Here is a 17,776-nt window from a genome sequence, read left to right as displayed (position 1 = left end):
TTGGGGGTCCAGACTGGTGACTGGTAAGAAGCCCTGTGGCCATTCGGAGGACCTGATTTGGCATAAACCCCGTGGCTTAGGGGCAGGGGCAGAGCTGGTCCAGATTCAAGACTCGGGTTTGAGGGAGGAGGGTGTGGGGGCATCTCTCCCACAGCAGGGGAAGACGGTCTGCCTTCAAATGCCCAACTGACCTAATTCCTCTGGGGAGGACCAGGGCTGAACCAGGTCCAGATCTCTTGCCGGACTCCCCTCTGAGCAGGCAGATGCTGGCTTGCGTCCTGCCCTGGACTCTGACAGGTAGTAAATAAATGGACTTGCCCAACAGCTCTGCAAGTAGCTCCCGCCAGCGCCTCAGAGGATGGGAGGCCCTGCTTTCACCATACTCCCAGTACTCTTCTGTAAGCTCATTTTCTACCAAGTGGGGAGTGAAGAGTGCTTTTGACTTATCAGACTGAAACTCTCTCATAGAGCTTCAGAGGAATTTAGTAGTCTGTTCATATTGCATTCAGCTCGTATTTATTGGACACCAGCCCTTTGCTGTGTGCTGTCTAGCACATTTTTTCTTTATCTCATTTCACCTTTACAACTACCTGTGAGTTACGGGTATTACTTCAATTTTTTTAAAGTAAGGAAACTGAGGCTCAAAAGTTTCTGACTTACCCAGGTTCTCACATCTGGTAATTGTGGAGTCAGGATTGGATTGGGGGGCTGCCACCTCCAGACTAGTGGGTCCCCCAGCAAAGAATCCTGGAGCTAACTGGTGGCTGCCTTAAACTGGTTTCAAGGATACAACACAGTGGTTCAACAGTTACGATTTTATTAAATCCTCACCTCATTAGTGCTGTTCCTATCTGTCAATATAGAAAGATGTTAAAGCAGCATTGACTACATTCTTCATGCTGTACAACTATCCCAGTGATGAACTTACATTGTGACTGAGAATTTCTGTTCCCCTTTATCACCCTCCCCAACGCCCACCCGCCTCAACCCTACTGATCTTAGGTCTTTAGGACAGCTTACTAAGCCTGTTGAAAGTGAAAACTGTGGAATTGTACTTCTCCAGGTCTCAGGAACACTGAAGAGAGGGATTATTTGCAAGTTTTTTTTCTTTTGTAAGTACTAAGGAGTTTCAGTTGGGAAGACAATATTTGAATGAGTAACAGAATTCTCTATTAGGAAGGGGTGTCGGGTCATCCGGGGTACATAGAATGTGCGGTTCAGCTGGAGTGATTAAGGGCTGTCAGAGGCCAAGTAAATCACCAGCCAGAATCCTCTTTATAGCAAGCCTGCAGGACACTAACTGAAGTCAGCGTGCAGACTGGGAGATGTAGGGAGAGATACGAAGTGCGGTGCCATCCAGACCAGGCCTAGGAAATCTGTCTCTTACCCCCTTCCCCTTGCAGGGACGTGCCCTGGGAACATTTAAAATTTAAATCCTACTGTCTGTTTTCCAAGTGATAATGAACAACTTTTACTAAGTTTCAGAGTTTCGGAAACTTAAGAGTCTTTGTCACATCTAAGCATAAACTCTTGCAGTTATTGTTTGATAGACAATATTGATGACAAACCAAATTTATTTTACTTCCTACTTGTGCAGCAAAGTTTCTACCCCAAACATAATGCCCCTGCTCTGGATGACTTTGCAGCTTCCTTTATTCTGTTATGGTGTAAATTCTAACTTGTCAGAGAGGCTTCCTTTTACCGAAGAAAATGAAGTTTCTTTTTTTTAATTGACATATAATTGACATGCAATATCCTATTACTTTCCAGTGCACATCATAGTGATTACCTAGTTTTATACATTACCAAATCCCCATGATAAGTCTAGTTACCATCCATCACCAATACAAAGTTATTACAATATTATTGACTATATTCGAAGTTTCAAATTGATTTTCCATACCAGGTCAGTTTAATCGGAGGTGATTTTGAATGGATTAGATTCTCTCCTGGAAGTTTTAAGAAACAAACAAGAAATTGCTGACACAAGCAGAGGATTTAGGACATTCAAAATTAAATTAGGAACTTGAAACTGCGTTTGTTTATTTATTTGACATAGTTTATCTCTGTCTTCTCTGTGACTTTGTCAACAAAGGGATTGGATCACCTCCTCCTCGCCGGGTGAGTTCCTGACTGCTGTGCATTCAGTGACTCACTGCCTCAGCCAGACCAGGCACAGGCCTGTTTGTCTTCTTCATCTATTTCTCACGTTCAGATCTGAAGGAGTATTATAACAAATGGTGTATGTGACTAGATACTGCTTTTCTCTATGATGTTAGTTCAAAACCACTGAAATCCTTCAAAAATGTCCTTTTGTCAAAATTATTTTTTTAATACTCCTGCAAGTCTCATCTTCCAAGTGTAGTATTAACAAAAACAACATTGGGTACATTTCTCTCCCTCTCTGTCTCTCTTTTAAAATTAGCTTTATGAGGTATAATTTACATGTTGGTGTGCAGTTCAGTGATTTTTTTTTTTTTAGTGAATGTATACAGCTTTGCAGGAATCACCACAATCCAGTGTAGAACATTTTCTAATGTTCTAAAAGTTTCCTCCCAAAGTTTACTCATGCTCATAGCAGTCAGTCCCACCCCAGGTCCAGGCAACCGCTGGTCTGCTTTCTCCTTCTGAAGATTGGTCTTTTCTAAACCTTTCATATAGGTAGAGTCATATAATGTAAGGTTTTTGTGTGTGTGTTGGCTACTCTACTCAACTCTGTGTTTGAGGTTCATCCCTGAAATGTGTGTCAATAATTTCCAGAGCCATTAAAAAAAAAATTCCTACTGTGGCAAATTTCAAAATTAGAGAAACTAATGTAAGTCACCCACATGTACCTCATTCCTGACTCAATAATTATGGATTCATGGTCAGCCTTCTTTCCACATCTGCTGCCTGCCCCTCTTTGCTGTCCTACCCCTTGGATTATTATGAAGCCAGTCCTGGCCATTATATTACTTAATTTGTTAGGAGTTTGGCATGCACATTTCTATTTATCTCCTTCTTTTCTATAGCTGAGGAGCTAAATATCCTAAGAAATGTGGGTACTTAGGTAAAAGGGAAGATAAGAGAGCTAAATATTAATTTAACTAAGACATAACCATCCTGTTATGTTCAAGGCACTACCTGTGGCAATCTAGGATATAATTGATGTATGTAAGTCTTGTGTGTCTACTAAGTCTGCAATATATAATTACAGTATTTAATTCAAACATCAGTGTGTGCAAATAATAGATTTCAGGTTGTCCTTCTAGGCTTTTTTTTTCATCTTGTATATATTTTGCTTTTATGCTCAAAGCCATTTTGTTTTTAAGAGGAGAGATGCATTATAGAGGTGATGTGAAGTCTGGTGTTGAAACCTGTTATGCAAAGAAGTAAAAGCAGATACTTCCAAATTGGCTAATCAGAAATTGTGACCAAGATGAGAATACTATTTGGTCAGTGTTTCTGTTGATTTGGGAGCCCGGTGGGCTGCAGATTAGATGGATTTTTTTTCATTCTTTTTTTTTTGGTATCATTAATCTACAATTACATGAAAAACATTATGTTTACTAGGCTCCCCCCTTCACCAAGTCCCCCCAACATACCCCTTCACAGTCACTGTCCTTCAGCGTAGTAAGATGCTGTAAAATCACTACTTGTCTTCTCTGTGTTGCACAGCCCTCCCCGTGGCCCCCCCCACTATACATGCTAATCATAATGCCCCCTTAAGATAAGATGGATTTTTATTTGAGTTAAAAGAAGCAAGGAGAAATAAACTCCTGCAAATGGTTTTGCAGACCATTTGTCACTGTTTTTAGAATTACTGAATATAAAACATAAGCAGCTTCTTTGTGGAATGTGCACACAAGTAGACAAAAATGAAGATGGGGGGAAGCATGACGTGCCCATCGAAACCCCTAAAGCATCTACAGAGTCACACTCTGAAAAGTCTCTGAGGCACCTGGGCTTGGAGCTCCTTCACTGTCTTCCCAGATTCCATCACCTCCCAGTTTCATGAGGCCTGGCTTGGGGTGGTGGTGGGTGTGGTGGTGCGAGGGGTTGCTCGTCACCTTTTCAGCCCCTAGTGGCTCAGTCTCGCTCCAGTTGATGGCCTGGGTGCTTCCAGAGGCGAGGCTCCTGTGGCTTAGACAGCTTCTTGAGAAGCAGCCCAGGGGCCGGGCTCTAGACCTCCCAGCCCTGCCTCCCGGGAGACAGGTGCCACCCTCTTTTTCTTCTTCCCACCTTATTTACTGAGGTACAGTTTACATACTATAAAATGTGTCCATTGTAAAAAAGACAGATGCACCCCTATGTTTATCTCAGCACTATTTACAATAGCCAAGATTGGAAGCAACCTAAATGTCCATCAGTAGATGAAGGATTAAGAAAAGATGGTACATATGCACAATGGAATATTATTCAGCCATAAGAAGAAAACAAATCCTACCATTTGCAACAACATGGATGGAGCTAGAGGGTATTATGCTCAGTGAAATAAGCCAGGCGGAGAAAGACAAGTACCAAATGGTTTCATTCATCTGTGGAGTATAAGAACAAAGAAAAAACTGAAGGAACAAAACAGCAGCAGACTCACAGAACCCAAGAATGTCCTAATAGTTACCAAAGGGAAAGGGACTGGGGAGGCTGGGTGGGAAGGGAGGGATAAGGGGGAAATAGGGGCATTACGATTAGCACACATAATGTAGTGGGGTGCATGGGGAAGGCGGTACAGCACAGAGAAGACAAGTAGTGATTCTATAGCATCTTACGCTGATGGACAGTGACTGTAATGGGGTATGTGGGGGGAACTTGGTGATGGGGGGAATCCAGTAACCACAGTGTTGTACATGTAAGTGTATATTAATGATACCTAAATTAATTGATTGATTGATTGATTGATTAAAAATGTATCCATTGTAGAAAATGTGGGAGTCAAAGGTAGGAGGCCAGAGGCTGCTTGCCCGCAGTATCCAAGATAGAAATGCTACCCTGTAGTTTCTGGCACTGAAAACCGGAAATGAGATATACCATGGTTAGAAAAATGCATGAAGCTGCATTATTTTCACCAGCTATTAACCATATCATAGGGTAGTTTTTTAAATAACAATGAAAATACATTAGCAATGAGTAGTAACTGGAATTGAAAATATTCTGGATTTGTCACCAGGTGTCTTCTTCAGTAAGTCACTGAAATTCAGAGAATTCTCACCCTCTGTAGGGGCAGGAGCATACCAGCCATCTCCCAGCTCCCTAGTGGAGATTAAAGGAGATGCGGGATGTGAAAGCACTCTGGAAATGGAAAATGGCTATACGAAAGTTAATTACTATCCTCATTAGACCAGTGCTGCTTTTAGTGGCTTTGGGCATTAATAACAGACAAGGTCATGTAGCAGGACTGTGAGTCATAGTTTTAAGTTTCTGTTGATTCTTGTTGCATTTTGATTTATTAGGTCCAATTGAATTCATTGCAGGCCAAGGCAATGGATTAAGTAAGTAATAAACATAATAGGGATGCACTTAGCAAAGGCAGAAGAGAACTGTATCCCTCTTAGTCATATTTTTCCCAGCACGGAAAAGCACAGCTTTTACTGTCTCTGAAAGACACGTTGCTGGCAATGTGCATCAAGATGGGGCTTGCAGTTGAGGTCATTTTTTAGAAATAGCTTTTCTCGCAAAATAATTGCTCTGCAGATCACCAGAATGCTTCTTATTAATGTACATTTCTCTTTACACTGTACATACAACCTACCTGCAAAATCAATACTCGGACTTGTCTAATCGTTTTTCTTGTGGAAGCATCAGGCTTGTTGCTAAGTATTGCCAGGATTTTGCCCTTTAAGGAGCACATGCTTATAAAAAACAAATTCAGCAAAGAGTCCCCAGTGTTCCTGGGTCTCCCCCTCCACAGCTGAAGCTCCAGTCAATGGGGCTTGATCTATATTTGCATTCAAAAGAGAAATGCCTTTTTGGCAACTGCACCACACCGTCAATACCGGGTTGCTTGGAACTCCTGAAGTTTGCTTAAACATTCTTTAGTAACATTCCTTAAGAGCCCGACTTGACTCCCAGCCCCGGGAATGCTCAGCTTATCCACAGCACAGTTTATTTACTGCATGGCATTTACACCCTGTCACTAACCCTCAAGGCAGCTCTCTGGAAGGAAACAAAACAACAGAATGCCCGTCAGCTGTCTATCCTGCTGTCTTTGTGCTGAAGAAAAAGCACTTATTTCAGTGACGTGGGGAGGGGCTTTTTGGGTGATAGCCATTCGGAGATGCTCAAAAGTAATGTTGCTTACACTGGAGTGAATGGGCATTTGTGCTTTTTGCATCATATTTAGTTCTGTGACTAAGATTCTTCCGTTTTTCCCCATTCCTTTCTCCTTGAAAAGACATCATAGTGCGGAGTCTTTAATACGAGAAAATTATCTTTAAAAACAAATGAAGCAATGACTTTGAATTGAGTGGTGCAGAAAACATTATGGCCCATTCTACCCTCCCCACCCCACCCCACCTCCCACCACCCCCACAGTTTCTCTCTCCTTTTAACACACTGGTTTCCCAGTTGCTCACCTTCATTGGTTTCCAGCTGAAAGATCTAGTTGGCAGCCATTGTACAAAATTAGCGCAGTCACACAGCCCCTGCATTTTTGTTGCCATTAAGTTACAGGTGCCCTAAAATTTCTCTTCATTTCATTTCTCTCACTCATTACTAGATAATTGTCAGTCTTCTCCTGAGATCCACTACATCTCTTCATAGCAACAGTGGTAATCATTATGACAGTAATGTGCTCTGAGATTCACACTGCCCATTGACTTTTTAAAACGTTTTTGTTGTTGTTTCATATACATATAGTTATTTTAAATAATATAGCATTGCCATAATTAAAATAACCGTAATAAAAGTAGCCTAAACTAATGATCTCAGGCAGAATAACCATTTCCACATCTCAGTAGAGATATCAGCAGAAGTAAGTCCAGACCCCTACCGAGCTTACAGCGTAGTCTTACTTATTTTTTAGAGCAATCTGGGCAGATACATAACTATTTTTTAAGGTCAGCTTTTAAAGCATATGCAGATTTGATTCTTGCATTCCTTACCTGGACCCTTTTTGAGCTTTTTGGCTGCTGAGAAAATAACAGTTGATTAAATTCCATTATGATAATAGCTGCAGAAATGTAGGACTTACACTGTGACAGGTACTATTTCTAAGTCTGTTATTTATTTATATTGATTCACTTGATTTAAGAAGACAGATCTTAACTGTAGGATGTAACAAAAAACACTGCCAGTCTCTGTGTAACGGTCTGCCTACGCAAAGGCGTGCTCCTTCCAGCGAAGGGCGAATTGCAGACAGTGTGGTTCTGGCAAGATTTCAGCCATCCTTTGCTGCTGCTGCCCCTATTTCTGTATATCCCTGCATGGAAACCCCTCCCCAGCCGCCTCCTGGTGCTGCAGGGGCCCTTCCACACTCCTGTCCATCCCACAGGCTGCAGTGCTTGGCTGGGGCCCATACAGTTCTTTCTGCCTGAATATGAGGTAATCTGCAGAAGCCGTGTCCCCAAGGTAGTGATTGGGCTTAAACTGTAGAGCTCATCAGGCTGTTCCCAGCTTTTTGAATTAGATCAGTGGGTGGATCTAATGCTTTTTGGCTGCCGGGACTGTCAAGGAAGGATTGGAAGGAGGGCAAGGAACATCCTCAGAAAGTGGGGTCCCACTGCTTCCCAGCCCAGTTAGGAAGCAGCGTTGATTAGGCCCAGGGTGTGTATCTCAGGTGAGCACCTCTCCTGGGTAGAGAGGAGGACAGAAAACTGTTAGGCTCACATCAGTTCAGATTTTACGTCTGCCACATCTCTAACAGCTCTGAGCTGTGGAAGGAGGGCTTTGGGTGCCCTGGACAGAGTGTGGGCTTCTGAGTCAGAGGAATCTGAGTTTGGCCTCTGCACTGCTCCTTACTGCCTGTGCACATGTGGGCAAGCTACCTATCCCTTAGGTTCTTCATCTGTTCATTAAATTCAACAGATTTTTATTAAGTGCCTACTGTGTGCTGATACAGACTTGAATAAAATAATTCCTACCGTCATGAAGCTGGAAGAGGGCAAAACACAGTAAACAAAATAAACATACAGATAGTGATAAGTGCTAAGACTACAATTTTAAATAAGGTAGGGAAGGCATCACTGATAAGGTAACATTTGTGCAAACACCTGTAGGGGCTAAGGGAAAGGGCCATTTAGATCTCTGGGTGTAGAAGAACAGCCTGTGTTGAGGGACAGTGGTGCAAAGGCCCTGGGGCAGCAGTGTACCTGGTGTGTTGGAAAAGTAGCAAGGAGTCCAGTGTGGCTGGAGTAGAGTGAGGCAGGGGACTAACAGGAGGTGTGATCAGACAGGCAAGAGGGAGCAGATCATTGTTCAGACCTGAGCTTCTATTCTGGGTAACATGAGAAGCCATGTTCAGGGGCAAGGAAGGGAGGTTTGAATAGAAGGAGGGATATGACTGGACTTAAGGTTTAACAGGACCACCTTGGCAGTGTGATGGATGAGGACTAGTCAGTGGGGGGAAGGTCAAGGCTGGACCAGAAAGACCAGGCAAAAGGGCTGTGCAGCACCCAGGTGAGACAGGATGGCGTGCTTGGGCTGAGATGGGAGTGTAGAATGGGGGGACCCATTCAGTAACACCCCCTGATGGAGTGGTTTATGCAAATGAGATGTGCATTGAGTGTTGACATGTAGTAGGTCTTCAGTAAAAGGCAACTGCTACTATTGTATGGAGGGGCTTGTCATCTTGTAGGACATCCAAGACTCGCAGACACAGGAAACAGGTCAGGGATTTGCCTACCCAGTCGGCAGCTGCAGCCTTGGGACTGGAACTCAGAATGGCTGGCTTTGAGCCAAAAGAGTGCTTCCTGCCTTTCCCTTTACCTAAAAATCTAAATCACTGTGAAATCACAGCTTGCAAGTGCTCAGTTAAATCGCACACAGGAAAAATAGCTGCTGCCTCACCCTCTGCAGTAAGCTTTGACTCCAAAACAGTGAGCCCGGGTTCCGTAAGTCAGTGTGTCCACGAGCAGGTTTTGTGGCTGATCGACCCATCACATGCATTTAACTTAAGCCCGTGTGTTTTTGGCTTTCCTGTGCATCCTCTCCTCCTTCTGTCCGTTCTCTGCAGACAGAGCTGGCCTGGCCCTCACCCCAGCGCTGGGCTGGTTCTTGAGTTCCTTACTCTGCATTTCTGTTTGTGTCCGGGGCTTGTGCAGTTTCAGTGCTTGCCACCCTCCCTGGAGTGTTAGAGGTGGAGCAATTAGAAAGTAAACATGGGAGGAATAACTGCATTTGCATTTTCTAATATTTCGGAAAGAGACAGGATTTCAGTGGTGAACAGGGTTGAGTGCAGGAACCAGAAAGCACTCTAGGTAGTTTAAGCAAAACAGACAAGGATTGAGGGCTCACAGACTCCCTGGAAGGTCTGCAGCCCTAGGCCCGGCCCCCTGGTGACTGACTCCCAAGAGAGTGACAAACTGGCCCACCAGGACCTCCCAACTCAGAGGACACTGACAGGGCTGTGGGTTCAAGAACTCATGCCCTGCCCTGGGTTCCGGGGATCGGGAAGCCTGAATGGACCGGACGCTGCCCCCACCATGCTTCTTGGTGCCCAGAACAGCCCCAGAACGTGCTTGCAGGAGGGCCTCCCATTTCCACACCTTGCCTGCCAGCTACAAGCTGAACGGAGAAGGCTCTGCTTCACTTCTGGCTTCCTAATTTTGCACAGGTGCCTCTAGTTAGATCACATCCACATTTCTAGCTGCAAGATGTGGGGTGGGTAAAATGTAGTTTTTAGCTTTCTTGTCCTCCACCTATGGGGAGGATGAGGTGAGCATAAACAAGCGAACTCCAGTCCCCTTGAAGGTTACTGTCCCTGGTGTAGTGTGGGGGCCTCTGCTTCCAGGTGTGTTGGTGTTGGCAAATACTGGAAAGATACTGTGCACAACTCTGTGTTAAAAGCTGAATCCAACTGTCAGCATTTTCTGAGCTTATCTTTAGTACAATACTGTGTAACTTTTTTATAGAGAAGCGCTTACAACCAATTACACTGCGATGACTCCTTCTGATGTCTGTAAAATAAACAAAGTGAGCCCCCATCGCTGACAGGCAGATGTCAGTTTATTTATATTAGAGAAATGATGAGCCTGGATTTCTGCTTACCACAAAATGTTTTTATGGTTCATGTCATTACACAAAAGGACTGTGCTGGTTGTACTATTTATTTTAAAGTACATTATCAACCCTTGGTATGAGCAGCAATTTTAGCAGAGTATTTTCACTATAAAAACATGCAGGAGTGCATGTCAGGTCTAGATAAACATGAAGGAAAACAAAAACCGGCATTGACACTGGTCTGGCCAGTCTGACTCCGACTTCTGTGGAGCACACAAGTATCTAGTTCTTGCACTTTTGTGTTAGGCATGTTTTGTAAAAGTTAATCAAATTTCATTAACCACTTGATAAAGCAGCAGGAAATGTAGCTAGCCTGATGAGTTTGGGAACGACATCAAACAGAACAAACCCAGAGAGGGGCACAGAGTAGGACAAATGGATATTGGTGGCTCATCTGAAGAAATGGGTAAGTTTTGATACAACAGTAATTTTCTTATCAATCATGGGGTTCCCAGAAAGTACCCTGGCTGAAAAACAAATTGGCAGATTAATGTCTTTCTGGAAATTGGAGGCTGAGGTAAAAAATGAGTAAAATATCACATATATATCTAATATTACTTGATACACAAATACTTTAGAATGTTATTTAACATATAGTATATACTTTATATTTTTAAATATGTATTTAAAGGTACCTGCTTTTAAAATAGGCTATATTCCTTGGTAGCCCTTTAAAATCATTCTCTTCTGTTGCTTAGGAAACATTACTACAGTTGTCACGGACTGCTCTAGCTGCTGGTTTTATGTTATGTTTTATTTTGTTTTCTCCCAAATTTTTGACTGAAATTTTTCCTTTATACGGCAGTTGAAAGAATTTTACAGTGCACACCCGCCACCTAATTCTACAATCAACATTTTATTAAAATTGTTTTATGACCTGTAGTTATAGCTGCTTTACCACTGGTAGTCAGTTAGTTACTGCTATGTAACAAAATACCCTGAACTTAGCAGCTTATGTGAAATAATAAGCATATATTATCTTACACAGCTACAGTGAGTCAGGAATTTGGGAGTGGTTTTACTGGGAGGTTCTGGCTTGGAGTCCCTTGTGAGGTTGCAGTCAAGACATTGGCCAGGGCTGTACTGTTCTGCAACTTGATTGGGGCTGGAGAGTCTACTTCTAGCAGGGCTCCCTCACATGGCTGTTGGCTTGAGCCCTAAAGGATGGCACAAAACCATGTCAGATGGGCATGGTTGACAGTAAGTGACCCAGAAATGATGAGAAGGGCTGGGGAATTCAGGGAAGGCTTTACCCTGAAGGTGGGACTTGGTTGGTGCCTATACCCTTGGGCATGGCATTCCAGCCAGGGAGATGAAAATACAGGTGCACAGGGAGAAATTCATATGGAGCCTAAAGCAGAATGCAAGCATGCTCAGAGACACGTACTGAGGGGCAGAAAGAGTTTAAGATGATTGATTACATTGGTGAGGCAGCTTCACTAGCTCCTAAAAAGGAAGGGCCTTAGTTACCCAGACTGAAATCATTAGATGTGGTCATTAACGTCTGAAAAACAGCAGCACTGAGAGATTTATTTTCCTAGGTACATGCATGTTTTTACTGACACAACAATGTGTTCGGCTGAGGTTGAAATATTATGGATTGTTCCCTATTTTTTTTAAAGCTTGTTCCACTTGAGAACTTCTTTCCCTCTTAGCACATCTTCGTAATTTTTAAATGTGTATTCCTGTTCCTGACACCAGAATAGGGTTAGACTAAACAACAGAAAGGTCTTTGAGAGTGTTTGCCTCCCTTAAAGCGTGAGACTGACAGCTGCTGCCCCTCCAACACGCGGCGGCGTCCCCACCCGGAACGCGGTGGGAGGGCGCAGGGGGGCGCTCCTGAGTGGTGCCGGAGCTGTTTGTTGAGGGATTTGACGTCCTCGCACAGCAGTGGGAGGAGGCAAGCTCACCACCCTCTGAGCAGAGGCCAGCCACCCCCTGGTGACTGTTTACTGCGCTCTCCACTCTCCCTGGGAGGTGAGGCATCTCTTTGAAGTGCGCCCAGGGACCTGCCTGTTTCCTGACAACTTCCGGGCTGACAGCAAGTGGGTACTTTTCCAGGTCAGAGGGGTGCAGGTAGGCCCTCACAGAGAAGAGAATCCAGGGGAGGTTGACCTTTCTGGACCAGGTAGGGAACGTATTAGTGCCCTCTTGGTTTGAAGGGGAGGATCATCCTTTATGGGCAAAGAATAAAGAGGGAACAATGAAAAGTACCTCCTCAGGCCAAGTCAGTGACCCTTGAACCAAAGAATTCCAAGCTCTTAGTGCTGGGAAACTTGGAAATCACCTTATACAACCCCCCTCTTTTAAAGATAAGAAAGCAGGCTAGAAACCAAGGGACTGGGCAGCTGGCTTAAGGCCAGGTTCTCTGTCGACAAAGGCTGCCCTTTAGTTTGTACCTACTCTGCATGTGTTGGCTTCTGAGCGAATATGTCACAGAGTGCCCATCCATTAATACAAAAATAAGAAATACTGCCTTTAAAACTCTTTTTCCAAAGTAATACAAGTTATGCTGTACTTACAAGAAGCACTTGCCAGGTACTGTTCTAAGTTCCTTACAGACAGAAATACTCATCTAACAAAACTGTGAGGTAAATACTGTTACTCTCCCCATATTATGGAGGAGGAAACTGAGGCACAAAGAGATGAAGTTAACTTTTCCAGCATGATGTGGTGATGTCTGTGTGGCTATGAGTGACTGCATTAGGATTCAAAGCCAAGCACGCTGGCTTCACCATCCACTGTCTTAGTTGCACTTTGACCTGATTCCCTTTGCAAACATTAGTGCTGTTTACTGAATATTCAAAGCTTTCTGTTTTCTAGGCATGTGATTGGCTTGCGTTGCTGCCCTCCCTGTGTTTGTGGGGCCGTGTGACTGCTTCTGGCCAGTGAGTTGTGGAAAGGGTGCTGTATCACTTCTGGGCTCCATCATGTGGTCACTGGTGTGACACCCTCCAGCTCTCCTTTCCTGCGCCATGTAGCCAAGCTGGAGATGGTGGTTTTCCTGCCAGCCTGGGCAAGTCAGGAAACAGAGCCCCAGCTAACCCTAGGTGGGCATAGCTTGAGTGTGAAATTCTGTTGTTTAGCGACTGAGATTTTGGGTTTGTTTGTTACCTTGCCCATCCTGATTGATGTAATCTCTGATGTGCCTAATATTTTAAGGGGTACATTAGAAAATAAGTTGGACACTTAAAGGTCTTTCCAAATTATTTTTTTAACCTTACTGAGTAGCATTCATTTTCTTCCTTATATGTACAAGGCAGCCCAGTACTGTAGTAACAGCATGGAGCCTGAGGTTGAAAATTTTTGAAAATGGCTTTGGTCTTTATTATTATTATTTTTTTAAATTAAGGTGTCATTGATATACAATCTTATGAAGGTTTCACATGAGCAACTTGTATTTGCAACATTCCCCCATATTATCAAGTCCCCCCCACCCCACTGCAATCACTGTCCATCAGCATACTAAGATGCTATAGAGTCATTACTTATCTTTTCCTTGCTGTACTGCCTTCCCCGTGACCTACCTATATTGTGTGTGCTAATCATAATGCCCCTTCATTCCCTTCTTCCTCCCCAATCCCTTCCCATTGGTAACCACTAGTTCCTTCTTGGAGTCTGCTGTTGTTTTGTTCCTTCAGTTTTGCTTTGTTGTTATACTCCACAGATGAGTGAAATCATTTGGTATTTGTCTTTCTCCGCCTGGTTTATTCCACCGAACATAATATCCTCCAGCTCCATCCATTTTGTTGCAAATGGTAGAATTTGTTTTCTTTTTATGGCTGAATAATATTCCATTATGTATATGTACCACATCTTCTTTATCCATTCATCTACTGATGGACACTTAGGTTGCTCCCATATCTTGGCTACTGTAAATAGTGCAGTGATAAACACAGGAGTGCATATCTCTTTTTTAATCAGGGATCTTGTTTTCTTCAGTTAAATTCCTAGGAGTGGAATTCCTGGGTCAAATGGCATTTCTATTTTGAGTTTTTTGAGGAACTTCCATATTGCTTTCTACAATGGTTAAACTGATTTACATTCCCACCAACAGTGTAGGAGGGTTCCCCATTCCCAGCATCCTTGCCAGCATTTGTTGTTTCTTGTCTTTTTGATGGTGGCCATCCTAACTGGTGTGATGTGATATCTCATTGTGGTTTTAATTTGCATTTCCCTGATAATTAATGATGTGGAGCATCTTTTCATGTGCCTGTTGGCCATCTGAATTTCTTCTTTGGAGAATTGTGTGTTCATATCCTCTGCCCATTTTTTAATCAGTTTATTTGCTTTTTGGGTGTTGTGGCATGTGAGTTCTTTAAATATTTTGGATGTTAACCCCTTGTCAGATATGTCATTTACAAATATATTCTCCCATACTATAGGATGCCTTTCTGTTCTGCTGATGGTGTCCTTAGCTGTTCAGAAGCTTTTTAGTTTGATGTAGTCCCATTTGTTCATTCTTGCTTTTGTTTCCATTGCCCAAGGAGATGTGTTCAGGAAAAAGTTGCTCATGTTTATGTTCAAGAGATTTTTGCTTATGTTTTTTCTATGAGTTTTATGGTTTCATGACTTATATTCATGTCTTTGATCCATTTCCAGTTTACTTTTGTGTGTGGGGTTAGACAATAATCCAGTTTCATTCTCTTGCACGTAGCTGTCCAGTTTTGCCAACACCAGTTGTTGAAGAGGCTGTCATTTCCCCATTGTATATCCATGGCTCCTTTATCATATATTAATTGGCCATATATGTGTGGGTTTATATCAGGGCTCTCTGTTCTGTTTGATTGATCTATGGGTCTGTTCTTTTGCCAGTACCAAATTGTTTGATTATTGTGTCTTTGTAGTACAGCTTGAAGTTAGGGAGCATAATCCCCAGGCTTTCATCTTCCTTCTCAGGATTGCTTTGGTTATTTGCAGTCTTCTGTGGTCCTATAGGAATTTTAGAACTATTTGTTCCAGTTCGTTGAAGAATGCTGTTGGTATTTTGATAGGGATTATGTTGAATCTGTAGATTGCTTTAGGCAGGATGGCCATTTTGACAATAATAATTCTTCCTATTCATGTGCATGGGATATATTTCCATTTAATGGTGTCTTCTTTAATTTCCCTCATGACTATCCTGTAGTTTTCAGGGTATAGGTCTTCTACCTCCTTGGTTAGGTTTATCCCTAGGTATTTTATTCTTTTTGATGTTATTGTGAATGGATTTATTTTCCTGATATCTCTTTCTGCTAGTTCATCATTAGTATATAGGAATGCAACAGATTTCTGTGTATTAATTTTGTATCCTGCAATTGTGCTAAATTCAATTATTAGTTCTAGTAGCTTTAGGGTGGAGTCTTTAGGGTTTTTTATGTACAATATCATGTCATCTGCAAACAGTGACAGTTTGAGTTCTTCTTTACAAGTCTGGATGCCTTTTATTTCTTTGTGTTGTCTGATTGCCGTGGCTAGGACCTCCAGTACTATGTTGAATAAAAGCGGGAAGAGTGGACATCCTTGTCTTGTTCCCGATCTCAGAGGGGCTTTTTTGTTTAATTCCTGTTTCAAATTTAAATGATAAACTTGCCAGGTAGAATGTTTTTAGTTGGAGGCCTTTCTGTTTCATTGCATTAAATATGTCATGCTGCTCCCTTCTGGCCTGTAAGGTTTCTGCTGAGAAGTCTGATGATAGCCTGATGTGTTTTCTTTTGTTCATGATCTTTCTTATCTCTCTGGCAGCTTTTTATTTATTTATTTTTAACTAAAGTATCATTGATATACAATCTTATACTCAGGTTTCACATGAGCAATATTGCGGTTACTACATTCCCCTCATTTTCAAGTCCACACCACATACCTCATTACAGTCACTGTCCATCAGCGTAGTAAGATGCTATAGAGTCAGTACTTGTCTTCTTTGTGTTATACTGCCTTCCCCGTGCCCCCCTACATTATGTGTGCTAATCATAATGCCCCTTATTCCCCTTGTCCCTCCCTTCCCACCCACCCTCCCCAGTCCCTTTCCCATTAGTAACTGTTAGCCCATTCTTGGGTTCTGTGAGTCTGCTGCTGTTTTGTTCCTTCAGTTTTTCTTTGTTCTTATACTCCACAGATGAGGGAAATTATTTGGTACTTGTCTTTCTCCACCTGGCTTATTTTACTGAGCATAATACCCTCTAGCTCCATCCATGTTGTTGCAAATGGTAGGATTTGTTTTCTTCTTATGGCTGAATAATATTCCATTGTGTGTATGTACCACCTCTTCTTTATCCATTCATCTACTGATGGACACTTAGGCTGCTTCCATTTCTTGGCTATTGTCAATGGTGCTGCAATAAACATAATAGGGGTGCACATGTCTTTTTGAATCTGTGGTCCTGTTTTCTTAGGGTAAATTCCTAGGAGTGGAATTCCTGGGTCAAATGGCACTTCTGTTTTTAGTTTTTTGCTCTTTGGCAGCTTTTAATACTCTCTCCATGTCCTTGATTGTTGCCATTTTAATTACTATATGTCTTGATATTGTCTTCCTAGGGTCTCTTGTGTTGAGGGATTGGTCCTTCTTATTTTTTAAATACAACAGCTTTACTGAGATGTAATTCACAACATTCATTTCACCTATTTAAAGTGCACAATTCAGTGGTCTTTCATGTATTCACAGAGTTGCGCAGCCATCACCACAATGAATTTTAGAACATTTTCATTACTCCAAAAGGAAACCTCCTTGCCTATTAGTGGGTACCTCCATTTCCCCTAAGCTCCCACTCTTAGTAACTACTAATCTATCTATTTTGTGTCTCTATAGATTTGCTTTTCCTGGACATCTCACATGAATGGATCATGTAGAATGTATGTTCCACGAGGGCAGGGACCTTTGCTGTGTTCTGTGCTGTCACTCCAGCACCTATTACAGTGCCTGGCACATAGTAGGTACTCAGTACCTGTTGTATGAGTGAATGACTGCCAAAGCCAGGGGTGAGGGCAGGGTGGTGTTAGCCGGGTGTTGCTCACCATTGCCCTGGATGGAGAATGAAGGGGGCAATACAATAACCTGCTGACAATTTCTGTCTCTTGTTCATCTAGAAATTTCTCTCTCAGGGCTTCTTATAAAAATGTAAAGATGGGCCCAGTGAAGGCCACACCCTTGATGTGGGGTGGTTGTTAAAGAAATGCCCCCTTGCAGGGCTGAGGTCACGGAGGAGTTGGTGCAGGCCTTCCACACCCTGGATTCTTCTTCCTCCAGAGACTCCTCCACATGCACACTGTTCTCAGGTCCTCACTGGATTCCCTCCCCTCCAGGGATACCTGCTGTCCCTGGCTCCCCGGCCAGATGAGGCCTGAAGCCATGGATTGTCCCCATTCCTCAGAGGCCCTGGCTGAGGTGTGTTGGGAGGTCCTTACAGCTCTGAGTAGCAGAGGCACTTGCCAGCCTGTGGAACTCCCACTCCCACCTGCAGACCTAAGCCCGGCAGCCTGCCTGCCTTTTCGTAAGTACTCTCAGCTCACATTACTCAGTCATGAAGAGGCGGAGTAGTGCGGTGCTTACAATCGTAGGTTTGAGGGCCAGACCTGACATTTCTTAGTCCTGAGGCTGTGGGCA

General features: G+C 43.0%; 1 protein-coding gene across 9 annotated transcripts in view; it reads left to right on the top strand.

Moving 5' to 3' along the window:
* The window catches only part of ANKRD6 (ankyrin repeat domain 6), a 169,338-nt gene that overhangs the window by 49,811 nt on the left and 101,751 nt on the right, over positions 1-17,776 (top strand). Inside the window, exon 1 of one of the 9 annotated variants that reach the window (XM_017662782.3) lies at positions 12,074-12,171. The exons of 4 other annotated variants lie outside the window; for them this stretch is intronic. The gene's annotated coding sequence lies outside the window, so the exon portion shown is untranslated. 4 more of the 9 variants (XM_017662779.3, XM_073220975.1, XM_017662781.3 and 1 more) reach the window with 4 other exon arrangements.

This window comes from Manis javanica, chromosome 13 (assembly GCF_040802235.1).
Source record: "Manis javanica isolate MJ-LG chromosome 13, MJ_LKY, whole genome shotgun sequence".
In the NCBI taxonomy this organism is placed as follows: Eukaryota; Metazoa; Chordata; class Mammalia; order Pholidota; family Manidae; genus Manis; species Manis javanica.
Note: the sequence above shows the minus strand (reverse complement) of the source record. Positions and strands in the feature narration are given on the sequence as shown.